Here is a 15,830-nt window from a genome sequence, read left to right as displayed (position 1 = left end):
TACAAATAGTATTCAAGAACATTTTTAGGTTACGATTATTATTCTGAATTCACAACCCACGCAAATTTTGGTTCGATTATACGCAATTACTTAAAAGCTTAATCGGATTTACGGAGGCAAGTTACAGCAAGATGATAAACGACATTCACTTTACGATATATTAATTTAAGCTTGAATTATTTGCTCCCGCTAAACTGTGCAAACTGTGGACTTCAGTTTTCATCTTTTGGAATAACCAGTTCAAACCAGTTCGCTTTTGGATGCGCAAACAAGAAAATATACTTGAGTTTTAAGACATTGTTTGTTAGGATATATAATAACTAATTCATACAAAGTTGGAAATGTAAACGAAAAGTGATTTGAGTATATTTATTTGGTGGTAAAGCTTAATAGGGAAGCTTGTCTAGGTTGGTTGTTTTGTGGATATAGATTTGCCAGTTTATTTTCGATATTTGACCAAGCTCGCTGTTTCCACATAGCCGTCGTTGGTAAACTGGCAAATGGCCACCTGATGGTAAGTTGTCAGCCCTACTTATATAGGCACTGTAAGAAATTGTTATCAATTCCCTATATCGTCAATTTAATGCAAATGTCCCTTGTGCCTGTAGTTACACTATTGCTTCACTCACCCTCTAAATCGGAACATAAAAATTCTGAGTTAAACAGTACGAATTAAGGACTTGAAAATTATTTAGTCATTACTCGTACTTGATCCCAAAATCTTCACTTATCATTTACGTGTTCTCTAAGCGAAAAAAGGTGATTGAGCTAGTTTAAATGTGTCAGTAAAAAAAAACTTGAATGCGGTATGATTAATAGATACATGGACTGTGAATTAGAAGAAAATTCTAAGATGATCTTTATATGATAAGCTTCCATGACTAAGTTTGTTAGCCAGGTAAGTTCGGTAACATAAAAGGAAGCTATTCAAATAAATTACAAAATGTTATACGGTTTCAGTTAGCTACGCAATTATAAAGTCCACTTATTACTTTTCAAGAAATGAGAACATGAGTTTTAAACTCTTATTAGACGTTTTTGTTTCCGTACGTATGGAAAAGAAAAGAATAAAACTTGCAGTTCGTTCTTTTTTTTTAAACTTACAGTATATAAGAAATAAATCAAAAACATTCGGTCATTTTGAACGTTTCATCATAATCATTTTGAAATCTTCAGAAAGGGACTCTTGGGGTACAACTGGGTTACGTGGGTTTCTAAAACTGAAACCAGTACAGAATTGAGGGGCACTAGATTATTTAACCGCATTTCAGCCATTCCAACAATACTGGAGAAAGATTAGGGGCAGGATGGATGCCCTTAAATGTTTACCAAATTATTGAAGTGCAATACTGCTATTTTATATCTATGAATCTAAAATAAAGACAAATTTCGGGTCAATACCCGACTCTGAATTTTATTGTGGGAACTCAAAATATGCTAGACCCAGATTAGACGAAGTAGATTTAAAATGTATTCCTTAAGAATTTAATTCCATATTTTGATTTTGGAGAAGCATCTTAGTCATGACTCTTGGTAGGTATACTTAATAAATAATTGTTAAAGTTACAGATATACTATCAGAGTAATATCAGTCTATGCCAAAAATACACAATAAATACAATGCCTTAGGAACAGGGCCGGATCTACCATATGACTTTTTGAGCTCCAGCCCAGTGAATTGAATCCTGTGGATTCAAGAGGGTCCCTACTAAGTCAAGTCAAAGTCAAAAATAGACAATAATGCGAAAGAATCCATAACTTCATTAAATTAAACAGGTCGTATGGTTTCAAGTCTACGTTCTGTTATGTCTCAGGTGGGCCCCTATGTAGTGTTAGCCCAGAACTCTCTAAACTTAGTATGGCCCTGCTTAGGAATAACACCGATTCTTAGGTCATGGCAGCAAACGGCACGACACTCTCTTATGCTGTCATACACTCTCTCCGTCTCCGCATTATATCATCTTCTTGTGTGTGCATGGTGCATATACCTACATATATCATATCATAGTGTATACGTCAATGCTAACTAAATATAGTATGTTATTAACCTAATTTATTATTTTACTCTAAAATTATTTATTGCTTTTCAATAATTATAAATTATTTTAACAACCATTAATTTCGATGTTTTGTAAATGCCGGACGACACGTTTTTTAAATTACAACGACATTGATTGATAACTTCATGTCACTGAAATCTGATACAGTTTGATGAACTCCACCACACACGTTTAGCCACTTGACGATCGGTTTTTTTTTATCGATGACAGTTTAATTCTGACTGACTAACGTCCGATTGATGTTCGATTTTGTTGATTGCCTGTCGGCTATAAAAAAGGCTAGATTTTTCTGTTATAATCTGATTGTATTTATGACGAAACCGACGAACAAATTTTTCTACTATACAATAAGCCAATAATCGCCCTCGTATATTAGTCGCTATACGGCTTCTGTATATCACGCCGTATTATATTAGCACCGTATAACTTAAATATATCATATTTAAAAAATAAGTACGTCTATTTTGAAAGGGGCAGGATAAGGAAAACTTTCAATATTTTACAACTACTTCCTACTGTAAAGTACTTCCGTACGAAACGAAACTCACAAGCGACAAATGACAGAATGTGATTGCGTCATTTACTATAATAATAGGATACACAAATGAATTTGGTGTATCACCGTAAGTCGGTTGTCAACATATCACTAGTGAGATATTAAGTGAATTCTTACAGAATCGCGCACTTAAAGATTCTTGTATATCTCGCTCGATAGTATGTTAAACCGTTTACATGTCAAACTCATCACCTTAACAATAAGGACAGAATATAAATTAAAAAAAATAAATAAATTGAAAAACACGAAGTGTCTTACATAGGACCTCCAAGACTAATTACCATACTAAGTTTGTAATTACACTCTGAACACGAGTGTAACTATTCTAATAAGCGTATTATAATATTTTTTTATTTTTAGGATTATGACAGACGCTTAACTGGGTCACCTGATCGAATGTCACATCTGAGACTTTACATTGGCAATAAAAGAAGTCTAAACCAAAGCTGTGCCTATAATTTGCCATGCAAAAAAAAATACAGTTAAAAAAATTATTCAAGTTTGGTGGTAATAACTAACGAGCAGGTACCACCTAGACTAGAGGTATACTAAGCCTGCCCTTTAGTCCTGCAGCATTAATAATGTAAAAAATTACCTATTACCCTATATTCAATTAGTGCTTGTTAATAAGCTGGTCCATTCCATTAAACTGGAATACAACAACACAATTAACGTTTGGCAGTTGGTTAATTTATGAGCACCTTTGCTTCTAAGAGTCTATTTGAAAGAATAACTTTTGGATTTGAGTGCGTTGACCTACAACGACTAAAATCAAAATCATTATATATATATAAGAATCTATATTAATAATTTCATAAAGGTCTACGATAGACAACACTAATCCACAATTATAGATCGTAAAAATAACGATTTTTAGTCGACAATATATATCCGCAAAATTCGTATAATCGAGATATTTCGATATTAAATTGACAAAATTCAATGACATGACAGTTCAACGGTGTTCAACGGGCGGCCATGTTTGACGTTTACGGGTGCGTTCAGAAAGTGTGTTACAAATAATAATTTCGTGCAGTTAGTATATTTATATTTGTTTAGTTATTTATTTTACTGGAGCGAAGCCGGGTTTTCATCTAGTAATAACAATAAATATAAATATTTTCTTAAAGTCTTCATTCTAAAATATATAGTCCCTTTTTTATAAGAGCGTTCTTATTTTCGATAACGCTTAGAAACACTTTAAAGGATCTTGATTGTAATGTATTTTACCTCCTTCAAAGGTTTTTATTATTTTTATTTAAAAATACAAATGCAGATAAGATACTAGCGGATGGTAGTCAGCGTTCATATGGCCGGGAGGATATCACTTTGGTATTATAAGTGGATTTTTTACATTACATACATACATAAGTAGATAATATGAACTAATATTTATGAACATTTTTCTTATCACATCTCAAAAATATTCTCCTAAAACAAATAATGACATTGATTCAAAATTAATTCAATGTGTAGTTATAATCTTTAGTAGGAAACTGATTTCGATGACCGATTATATTGCCTCACTCTTGTTTGCACAAGTGCCCGTATAAACGTGCCCGTTTAGATAGGTTCCACCCACTCATTAGATACTCTACTGCCAAACAACAATACATAGTATTTTTGTGTTCCGGTTTTATGGATAATTGAGCCAATGTAAGTACAGGTGCAAGAGACGTAACATCTTAGTTCACAAGTTTAATATAAGTATGTGAGTTATAAGTAAGTTTAATGTAATAATTGGTTAGTATTTCTTACAGCACGCATGTCTATGGATGGTGGTTACAACTTACCATCAGGCTACCACTTAAAAAAAATCCGAGTCGAATTAGCATTTGATCCTATTTTAGCTTTCTAATTTCCTATCGAAAGAGTTCAGGTGCAGGAACAACGGTTTAACGCATTCTAAGGTAGAATGTGATCACTGGTCGCTTCCAGATACCGGGCTGCTGTTGAGGATCGAAAACGACAGCATTTTAAGTAAGTTTTTAACGAGATATCGACACCGGCTTAAGGCATGCTTTAGATTTAATTCTACAGTTTCTATAATATATGCCGTTATTGTTTCTTGGGGTTGTAAGAAGAAGAATTACTAATGTAACAATATTCAAGAAAGTTATTTAAGATCTTATAAAGGGTGTTTTAATTTTCAAGGGTATGTAAAGCATAATGATCTGCGGTTTAATAACGTCTAAATTTATATGTATTTCGTATAATTATCTCGGATCGTATCCTCATTAAAATTATCATATCATAATTATTATTATTTCACAATTACCAAATATTAACGATTATGTTTCGTTTAATGTTCTATTTGATTTGTTACATTGTTTAATGATGCCGTTTCATTTACTATATTTGGATAGATAGGCAAGGGTTATGACATACAGCCTAGTCTAATTTTTGAAGAAAATAATTCTGTTTTTTTATATTTAGGTAATAATTATTTGAACAGGTTAGCGGAATGTTTGTTGAGAAATGAGGAAATTAATGTTGACAAATAAGGAAATACTAAAATAAAATAATTGACGTTTGAGGTCTTTTGACAGTTAGTTTTTGATCTTTGATTTTTCATGAAAATATTTATTCCAATCGGATAAATTGTTGAATAAGTGATAGGTAAAACCATTTTCACGATTATGATTTTCACTAACTGAATAATTAGCTATTTAAGATAATAAGAAACGCATTATTAATTTTGGTAAAATTAGTGTTGTAGTCAGTATAATAAATATACTTAAAAATCATAGATGTATGTACTCGTATGTATGTATAAGTATTTAAATACCTGTGTAATATAATATTGCTACTTAAGAGTGTACAGCATATGTTTTAAAATTTTAAATATTCACATTTATTGTAGATATAAGTACACATATTTTTTTAAAATAATATTCAATAAATTTTTTACATTGTGTATTCGGTGTTATATTTTAAGCTGGCTTAAAATTTTGCAAATTAATAATAATTTTAAGCTATTTATATTACACAAACAAGCACTCGGAGAGCCAATTAGAACACGGCCAATTTACTTATAAAGCATTTTTATTCGATGGATGTTTTTATTTTGAATGATCCCTTATTTATTTTCATATAATTCATTCGTATATATGAACCTAAATTATTTCGCTATAAATTATTTCTAGGATAAATAAATAATAACAAAATAACGTTAATTTCATACTTTGTTTTTGTTAAGTATGTTGAAGAAGTAATATAAGTTGGATTTTAATGGCTTGGAATATTAACAAATGCATTCAACGTGACCAAGATATCTGTCCGTTATTGATCTGTACTTACCGTACCTTGAAATGCAATATATTGGATTTGAGATTACAAATCTATGCAATGGTTTCTAGGAATACGGAATAGCCGTAATTTTTAGTTCTTGTTTTTAAATCTAGAAATTGGCAAATGAATCTAGTTTAGTTATTTGGTAATTTTTAGATGTACGTCATTTCTTCCATTTAGGGATTTTAATGAAAATTTCAGTATTGCTAACTATGTTTATTTTGAATATTTTATAAAAATAATTTTATTGATATTTGATTAAGTCATTTTAACCAAGTTAAAATTTGAATATTAAATGCGAAATAGATGTATATTTGCATTCTATAGCATCCAACAAATGTATTGTAATTTCAGTAGTTCGGGATGGCAAAATAAAATTATGTTTTACAATGATGTGCCAATCTCTCTATTTTTCATCATCATCCAATTGTTTTCCTTATGACAGCTCAATCATTTTTAAAGTAAGAAATAGTGTTACATGCCAGGTTTAAATGTTATTCCATATAAAATAATATTAATTAAAGTTGTACAAATTATTGATCAATTCATTAAAATAATAATTGTATATATTATTTGCTTTGTAGCGTGTTTCTACAATCTGATTAAAACAATTTTACCAAAATATCTGTTAAAACATCATAGATTAGTGTTATTACATATGGAAGCCCTATTATAACAGCGACTGCCTCGGTGGTTTAGTGGATAGCTATAAGTCTTATACCGAGATCAAAGAACAGCCTAAACTATCTGTACCTACTAATATTATAAATGTGAAAGTAACTTTGTCTGTGTGTTACGATTTCGCGGCTAAACCGATGAATCAATTCTAATGAATTTTCGTACGAAGCGAGCTTAAATCCCAAGGATGGATATTCTTTCACCCTTTGTGGGGATAATGTTGTGGATAAAGGCTCGTAAACGAGTTTTTTAAGCATTTACATCACAAACTAAATTACAATCGGGTCAAGGAGCGGGTTTATATGGCAATATATAAAGGAGATTAATTCTCTAACATATCAAAATAAATTTGGTTATATAATTTTTTGAATATTAGACGAATGTCACACGTCGAAGTCACAATAATTATATATTACTAGCTGAACCCACGGCTTTATCCGCGCGAAATTTATAAAACTTTACTTAGAACACAAAAACCGTCAAACCCAAATTTTACCCCCTTGAGTGTATAGTGAATCACAAGAAGTGGCCTATATCTTTCACTGGGACTCTATCCATGAGAAATTTCATCTAAATTTATGTAGATTTAAGAGTTAATTGAGTAGAGAGACTTTCGCGTTTATGATATTAATATACATTATATAGAATTATACTTGCACTGCACTTCTATGTCAGTCAATACATTACTGTTTTAGTCATCAGTCAAAAATGATTAGAGCCGCCATTGCAAGTAATTGTTTTTTTTTCGGTATAACTCATAATTTCAGTAATTTTATTTAAATCCTTAGTTGTTTATCTATCAATGTTTTTTATTGTGCCAGTATTATATAACCTGTTTGACGTTCATTTTTTGTATTATATTCCATTTAAAATTTTCTTATTCAGATTAATTTCTACATCGCTTAGATTTAACATAAGTCCACTCTCATAGCACCTTTGCGACGCCGACCGACTTAACTCTTATAAAATACTTTATATCACTCTGAAGTACATTCTCGTTTGTTTAGTCATCCTCGTCTTTTATACGAATGTTTTATTTGATCACACTTTTCTTTGCAGTTATCCTTATTATAAAGTATAAAAAAATACTTTTTTTAAATATTTGAATGTTCTTCATATTTATGAATTTTATTTTATTTGGTTGGTATGAATATCATTAAAAGGTATTTATTTATGAAAAACAACTATTTACGCGCCTTGGGGGTAAGAGCGTCTCGGATGCCGTGACGTTATACAGCATGATGCTCTTAAGCCATCAAAGCCGTGCCATCGGAGGTTCCGTTACCGCTCCCCACTTTGCGTGTCCTTGGCGGGTACTATACTATAAGGAAAATATAATTATTTTATCAACTACATTGTTTGCGTAAATTATTTGATTTCGTATGTTTTCTTTAATTATTAATTATTTCAACAACTATTAATGTCAAAGCGTAACTATGCCGAGCGTACCGTATCTGTCTATTTTTTTCTAGACGTTAGTTTTTTTTTAATAAACAAGATATAAAACAAAAATTTGAATATATAAAACACCGAATGTACTTAAATAATCAATAAATATGCAATAAATTAATTAAAATACCAAATAAATTTTTTTTAATGATCACTAGACTAGTGCTAATAAGTTTTTTTACAGCGGGTTAAAGTGAAAGCGAAGGAGAACAAATATCTAATATAAAATATAATACATGGGTTAAGAATCGTGCTATTATGTTACGTCGATCAGATACAAGTCCCATTATACATATTTCTAGCGTCTCTGATTTAAACAAAATAAAGTAAGAATTATCTCAATTGAGAATATTTTATTTGACAAAAGGTTTGCTATCAGAGATTGTTTAATATGTTTTTTTTCTTCGTATTGTTATAGTTATTTTATTTTTTCTAATATGTTTGAGTATAATTTTAATTATTGTTTTTCTTATTCATGTTATGAATTACATTTTTTTGCACGTCTGGGATATTTATTTATTATTTTTATATCATATTGTCTACTGTATGTGTTGTCGGAATTGCCACTTCTACTTTATGGACATTAATATGTGTATTTTAAAAAATTCCTTATATAATGGGTTCGAATAACCTTTCTATTTATTACCAAAATGTCCGAGGTCTACGTACTAAGACTAATACATTCTTCAGGAGCTTATTGAATAATGATTATGATCTTATTTGTTTAAGTGAAACATGGTCGGCTCCTGGAATCTTTGATGCTGAACTATTCGATAACCGTTACAATGTATACAGATGTGACCGTGATTATGCATTGAGAGGGGATCGGATGGGTAGAGGTGTGCTTGTAGCAGTTGGACGTGGTTTCATAGTCATCGAATCTAAGCCTATTGCATTCCCTGGTGCTGTGGCGGATGTGATACAGGTTACTTTGCAGATAAACAAACGGCCTACTTCCAGTGTGCTACAACTCTTTTGTTGCTATTTTCCTCATTGCCGATATCAGTCAGATAGCCTTGATAACTTTTTTGAATCTGTTTCAAATTCTTATGTGAATAAACCTCATGATCACTTTTTGATATTAGGTGATTTTAACATTAGTGCCGCTACATGGAGCTATTCTGATCCTTGTTCTAATAATATTTTAAATGCAAATACTAATGATACTTGTGTTCAGTCATTATATAGTTTTCTACAATTTACAAGTTTTAATCAATTTAATGTTGTTGTTGTTCCCAATATTAATGATAGATTTCTTGATTTGGTTATCAGTGATGTTGACTGTAACGTCAGTCACTGTAAAGAACCGTTGATAAGTGAGGACTGTAATCACCCTGCTTTACTTATAAATACTCGCACATCAGCTACCCTTACACTGCGCCCTCCTATTCAGACCGTATCTGTCTTTTGTGCTGCTGATTATGATGCCATAAATTTAGAGTTGGCTCAGATTGATTGGTCTGAAGTTATAGATACGAATGACATAGAAACAGCACTAAGTAATTTCTACCAAGTAATTAGCGTTATTATTAAAAAGTACGTTCCTACCAAAAAATGTTATGGTCTAAGGTATCCTCCCTGGTATACTAGGCCTTTAAATAAAGATAACTAATGAAAAACTAAAATTTCATAAAAAGTGGAAAATATATGCGAGAGACAGTGACTATGATAGATTTGACCTCTTACGGGATCGCCAAAAGCGTGTGCAGATGGAGTGCTATAATAAATATATCGAGAGTGCTGAAAATGATATTAAACGTAATAGCAAGATCTTCTGGTCTTTTGTTAAATCAAAAAAAGCTTCAGCCGATATCCCAGATGTAGTGTTTTTTAATAGTGACCGATCATCCGATGGTAATGAGATCTGTCAGATGTTAAATACCTATTTTCAGTCCGCTTTTGAACCAGATTTAAAATCCACCTGTATCGACAGTTCATTTCTAGTGGATACCTATTATGGCTCTCTTGCAGTCTCTATTCGTTCGATTGATCTCTCTATTGAAACCGTTAGGAAATATTTAAAGGGTTTAGATATTGGTAAAGGAAGTGGCCCAGAGGGCATTCCTCCCATTTTTCTTAAATCTTGCTGGAGTAATTTGGATTTACTTTTATTTATCTTATTTAAATTATCTCTTTCGTTAGCATTACATTCAAAATTATCGACCTATATCTAAACTAAATAATATAGCTAAATTATTTGAAAAAATTATATATGATCAGTTATATTTCGTTCTAAGGCCGCTTATCATCGACCAGCAACACGGATTCATCAATGGTAGATCTACTGAAACGAATCTTTGTGAGTTTACTCATCAACTTGCTACAGTGATGGACAATGGTGGTCAGGTGGATGTTGTATACACTGACTATTCGAAAGCCTTTGATAAGATCTCTCATTCTCTGTTGGTCAAAAAACTTGCTGCCGTTGGTATTCACGGTGACTTGCTTCGTTGGCTCGAATCTTATTTGAGGGATCGTAGTCAAGCTGTTTCTATCAAAGGTTTTTGTTCATCGTTTGTGCCCGCTACCTCTGGTGTTCCTCAAGGATCTCATCTCGGGCCACTATTATTTAATATTTTTATCATTGACATTATTCGATATATTCATAATTGTAACATATTACTTTATGCGGATGACATGAAAATTTTCAAAATAATTAAGTCGCCTCAAGATTGTTTATTACTTCAAACTGATCTCAATAACTTAGATAATTACTGTGATAAAAACCTTTTACGCTTAAATATAAAAAAATGTAATATTCTAACATTCACAAGGAGACTGAGGTCAATATTATTTGACTATAAATTGCAGAATACCGGTCTGGTCAGAGTTTCTGAGATTAGAGATTTGGGTGTTTACTTAGACCATAAGCTAACTTTTACTTATCATATTAATTATCTAACAGCTAAAGCGTATCAAATGCTAGGATTTATTCTAAGGTTGAATAAGGAATTTAAAAATAGCTTTACCTTTATTTTACTTTTTAATGCGTTTGTTAGGTCTATTTTGGAATATTGCTCTACAGTTTGGAACCCTTATTATAAAATGTATATAAATAAAATAGAAAAAATTCAGTCAACATTTTTGAAACATTTACGATTTAGAGGTGGCTTTTCCGATAATACTGATAATAGTGATATCTCTGGTATCATCCCGTTAAACGTGCGTAGAAATATAAGAGACAAATTTTTTTTATATAAAATTGTCCATAACATTGTTGATCCTAAGAGTCTTCTTAATAATGTACTTTTTAAATGTCCCCTTAACGTGAGAAACCAAACTTTATTTTTTTTACCCCTTTGTAAGTCTGACTATTCAAAGAATATGTTCTTATTACGTGCATGTAAAAATTATAATATACATTGTAAAGAAGTAGATATATTTAACTCAAAAATTAGTGAATTTAAATTTACTGTTCTGTTTCTGTTTTACTTGCTTCTTATACTTTCTATTTTTGTTTTTATTTTTAATGTAAGTAGTCATTTGTTTGTATTAATTTTAAGTGGAAACTTGATTGATTTATGTTTTTCTTATATTTGTTTTTTTACTATTAAGCGTAATTATAATTGTTTGTTTCCCAAATAAATAAATAAATAAAACTTAGACCATAAAATGAACTATTTTGCTAAAAGTCGTCTACAAAATATATTACGTCGCTTTAAAACTTGTATAATTGTTGTAAACGAGCTGGTAGTTGAGCTTAATTCAAAGTCAGTCCGCATTAAAATAGTTTAAACCAGTTAACGTATTAGTTGCTGAAAAATTATTCGTGCGACAAATCCTGTTTTAATGCTAATGTTGAAACTTAACTTAGAAGTAATGTTTTGGACTAATAAGCATATCTATTTTTATTAATGCAAACCCGTTTGGGTAGCTACCACCATCTCATCAGATATTCTACCGCCAAACGGTATTACTTAGTATTGTTGCGTTCCGGTTTGAATGATGAGTGAGTCAGTTTAACTACAGGTCAATTTTCTTTGGGCGGTGGTGACCACGTATCAGGTGACCCATTTGTTGCCCCTACCTATATCATGTAAAAAAATATCGTATATCATATTCTGACATTTCAAGCTCGTTTTCAACGGTGAGTTTCGAGTTGTTGCTTACATAATTTCTATACCGCCGTCGAACTCAGTCGTTTTTCAACTTTATATAAGGAAGATACGAATAGCACTGCGTTAATTTGAAACGATCAAGTAAATTATACGTATACAGTATTTTCTGATTCGTTTTGTATGTGCGCTGTTCATTTTCTAACGACTACATAGGTAGGCATACTGGTAAATGGATCAGCTGATGGTATGTGGTTACCACCACCCATGACACACACAATATGCCACCCATTTTGAACATTAAGATGTCATGTGCCTCTAAAACTGGCTCACTCACCCCTTCCAATCGAAACACACCAATACTATCTATTGTAGTAAATTTTGGGATGAGTGGGTAGAGACGTTGGGACTTTGAGTAAACCCAGACGGGCTTACACAAAGTCCCAACACCACGTAAGTTGTTTTAATTCAAAGTGTTCGGGGGTAAGTAAGATTTATTTTCGGTGCAAATGTCACCCCTAACTGGAAGTAGCTTCACGTATCTATAACTGACGTGACAGATTTGCAGAATGACTTCAGGCTAGTTGTCGCCCGCGGCTTCGCTCGCGTTTTAGGGGATTGGTTGTCATGTGTTAGGCAAAATAAGCAGTCAATGTCCTTCCTTGGAGTTCAAGTTTGTTTCATACCAATTTTTTGGCCGTGAAAGACCGAGAGACAGACAGAGTTACTTTCATATTTATAATTAGTATAGAAGTATAGATAGGAAAAAGGATTTTTTTGGGCATATTGTTCTTGATAGAGGATTGATGAAAATATTTTTATAAAGGTCAAATCTTGTAACTGAATTATTATGTCTTTGAAATTAAAATAAGAACGCAAGAAGAATTAATATGTGTCAGATTATATAATGTCTTATTAATCTTTGTTTTTTTTTTCCTTTACCAAAATTTTTAGGAACAAGTGTGAGGGAAGGAATTTTTTTGTTGTTTCTAAATCAGTGAAATAGGACTTTTCTAGTCTAGTCTGGAAGAGGTGCTAATTAGCCATAAGTCCGCCCATTATACAGCACTAGTAATCAACATTAATTTTTTATTTTTCGTTTTTGTATTTTACTAACTTTGTTTTACTTTTTTTTTCAGCTTTAAAGGCAATTGATCACTCATCTCAACATTTCATAATCTCAAACCAATTGATCGTTAAGTCAATATTATCGTTATAATAGTCTAATAATTTATTTAGACTATTGCTCTATGCGAATAGTTTTATATAAATGTCTATAGTATAATACGAAATGTACATTTTACGAACAACTGCAAACAAAAAAATAACATTCAGTAAAAGTCCCATTATCAGCTCTAAAATTGAAGATTTGATTGCTTCAGGTTCACATGAGCCAGAAATTCATCCGAATCATTAAGGTTCTTTTACGTAAGTCATACGGATTTTACCATGATGTACACAATAACGTAAGCCTTGAGAGGACACCGAGCGCTTCTCAGTTTTCTCGAATTTGGAATGGGAAAGAAACTTAAGCCTCGCACTTCTGCAGACGTGATGTCATTTGACGTTGTATTAATTCTTATCTCTTTTCCAGCGAAAATGTAGTATCGGCTACTTCGCCCAGAAAGTGATTCAAAATCCGATTGTTTGCCCATCAAGATAATTTGCAGATGTCACAATCAGTCACAAGTGTGATTATCAGTCAGAGAGCTCCAAAAATGTACACAGCTAAGTTTGTATTTAGTGCGTTAATTGTGCCGCGTTTCAATACTCACTATCGCTGGTTTAGTTTGCATGACATCAATAAATATACCAAGTTGAAAGGAACTAATAATAATTGTCATGATTTTTTTAATGACTTATGTATTTATATGAATACAAAAAGGAACCATATACGATTGGGAAACTGAATGGTATGTAAATAATTGTTATAAATCCCAAATTAATTTATGAAATATATTGAACCTGTTTGTTGACATTCTCTTTTATAAAACACTATCGATTTACTAGACTTGTATGGTTGCAATATTTTAATACAGAAAGGTTATTGTTACATTTATTCGAAAATGATATATTCTATGTTCTGTTTTAAGGAGTATCTCTTTCCGACTTGTTGGACAAAAAATCTGATATCTCAGATAATATGCATGATGTAAACATAATTTATACCCAAAAAATATACTTGGATCATTAGTTCTGGAGATTACGCCCTACATACAAATTTATATTACCTCTTTTTGGTAATAGTATATATTTGTTTTATTGTTATAAATTGGGTTCATTAATTTAAAAATCGAATCTTATGTTTAAATTATATAAACTTAAAATGTTGTACATATATATGTAATTTAAATTAAATTAAAGAGGCAGAAGCACAAAAAAATTACCTGATGGTAAGTGCTTACTACCTTCCAAGGATATCCCAATGTAAGTAACTAAAGAACTTGTGTTATTGCAAATCAGAAGTAACGACGGTACCACCAACATCCAGACCTAAGACAACATAGAAAACTAATGATTTTTTTCTACATCGACTCGGCCGGGAAACCAACCCGGGACCTCGGAGAGGTGTACCCATGAAAACCGGTGTACACACTACTCGACCACGGAGGTCTTCAAATATATAAATAACTTCATACAAAATCATTGCGACGAGAAATTAACACGTTATGTTCCTTAAGCGTTTGACAACAGCTCATTAATTTCAAGCCGAAACATAGCCGTAATAAAGCTCTTCGGTGGAATACATTAACTCAATCAGAACTGCATAAAATAAACCTTTCAACAAGGAAATATTGATTGAAAGCTTTTTCAGTCTTAAAATCATCGTCATCAGTTTATAGCGAGAGAATATTTACAAAATTAGTAGCGGAGGCAATTGAGTTAACCTGTATCGCACGTCCGTGAAGACTGTAACAGAATTTCAGGATATAAGCAGTTATAGGGTCCACATACGTGCATAATAGATTATAATAATACACTGAAGATTTACACTGAAAACTTATATAAATATGTATATACAAATAAAATTCTCAAATATATTGTAACAAATATCACAGTGTAAAAATGTTAGAGGATGAAGGAGGGGGGGGGGGGGTTATTTCGTTTAATAAGAATAATTATATTTATAGTAATATCATATGGCAAAAATATGACTTAAACTAACCTTAAATTAAAATAAATAAAAATATAATAGAAGTTAGCTTGATTTGATTTATCTCGTCCCGTTAAATAATGAAATCTTTTAGTATACAGGTCACATCTCCGTAATCAGATGTTACAGGAGGATTTTTTATTAAACTCGCGGCCTGAGAAGATAGGAAGACGTTTCACATGGGAATTTCACGTTTTTTTTTTCGGGGCATGGATGGAGGAGTTTCTCGAAAGGAAAATCGAATAACTTTTTTATTGACATGACCCGATTCTTATATCCAGGACCTCGAAATCAATTCGAGGAATACTTAGTAGCTTACTAACAAATATATACGGTTTGGTTATCAGGTATTAGATATAAAAATGTTCTTACTAAGAGATCAAGGTTTTTCGTACCAAATTTTATGACATTCTGTTCAGCGGTTTGATTGAGAAAGAGCAACAGACTGTCAGAAAGACAGAGTTACTTTTGCGTTTATAACAAAAGTATAGAAGTATAGATGTGTTCCATGAAGATAAGGCTGGTTTATTCGTTGGCTGTGTCAATAATAATAACATTGCAACAACTAATGTTTCTCTAACAAACTG

The sequence above is a fragment of the Vanessa tameamea genome, chromosome 21 (assembly GCF_037043105.1).
Source record: "Vanessa tameamea isolate UH-Manoa-2023 chromosome 21, ilVanTame1 primary haplotype, whole genome shotgun sequence".
NCBI lineage: Eukaryota > Metazoa > Arthropoda > Insecta > Lepidoptera > Nymphalidae > Vanessa > Vanessa tameamea.
Note: the sequence above shows the minus strand (reverse complement) of the source record.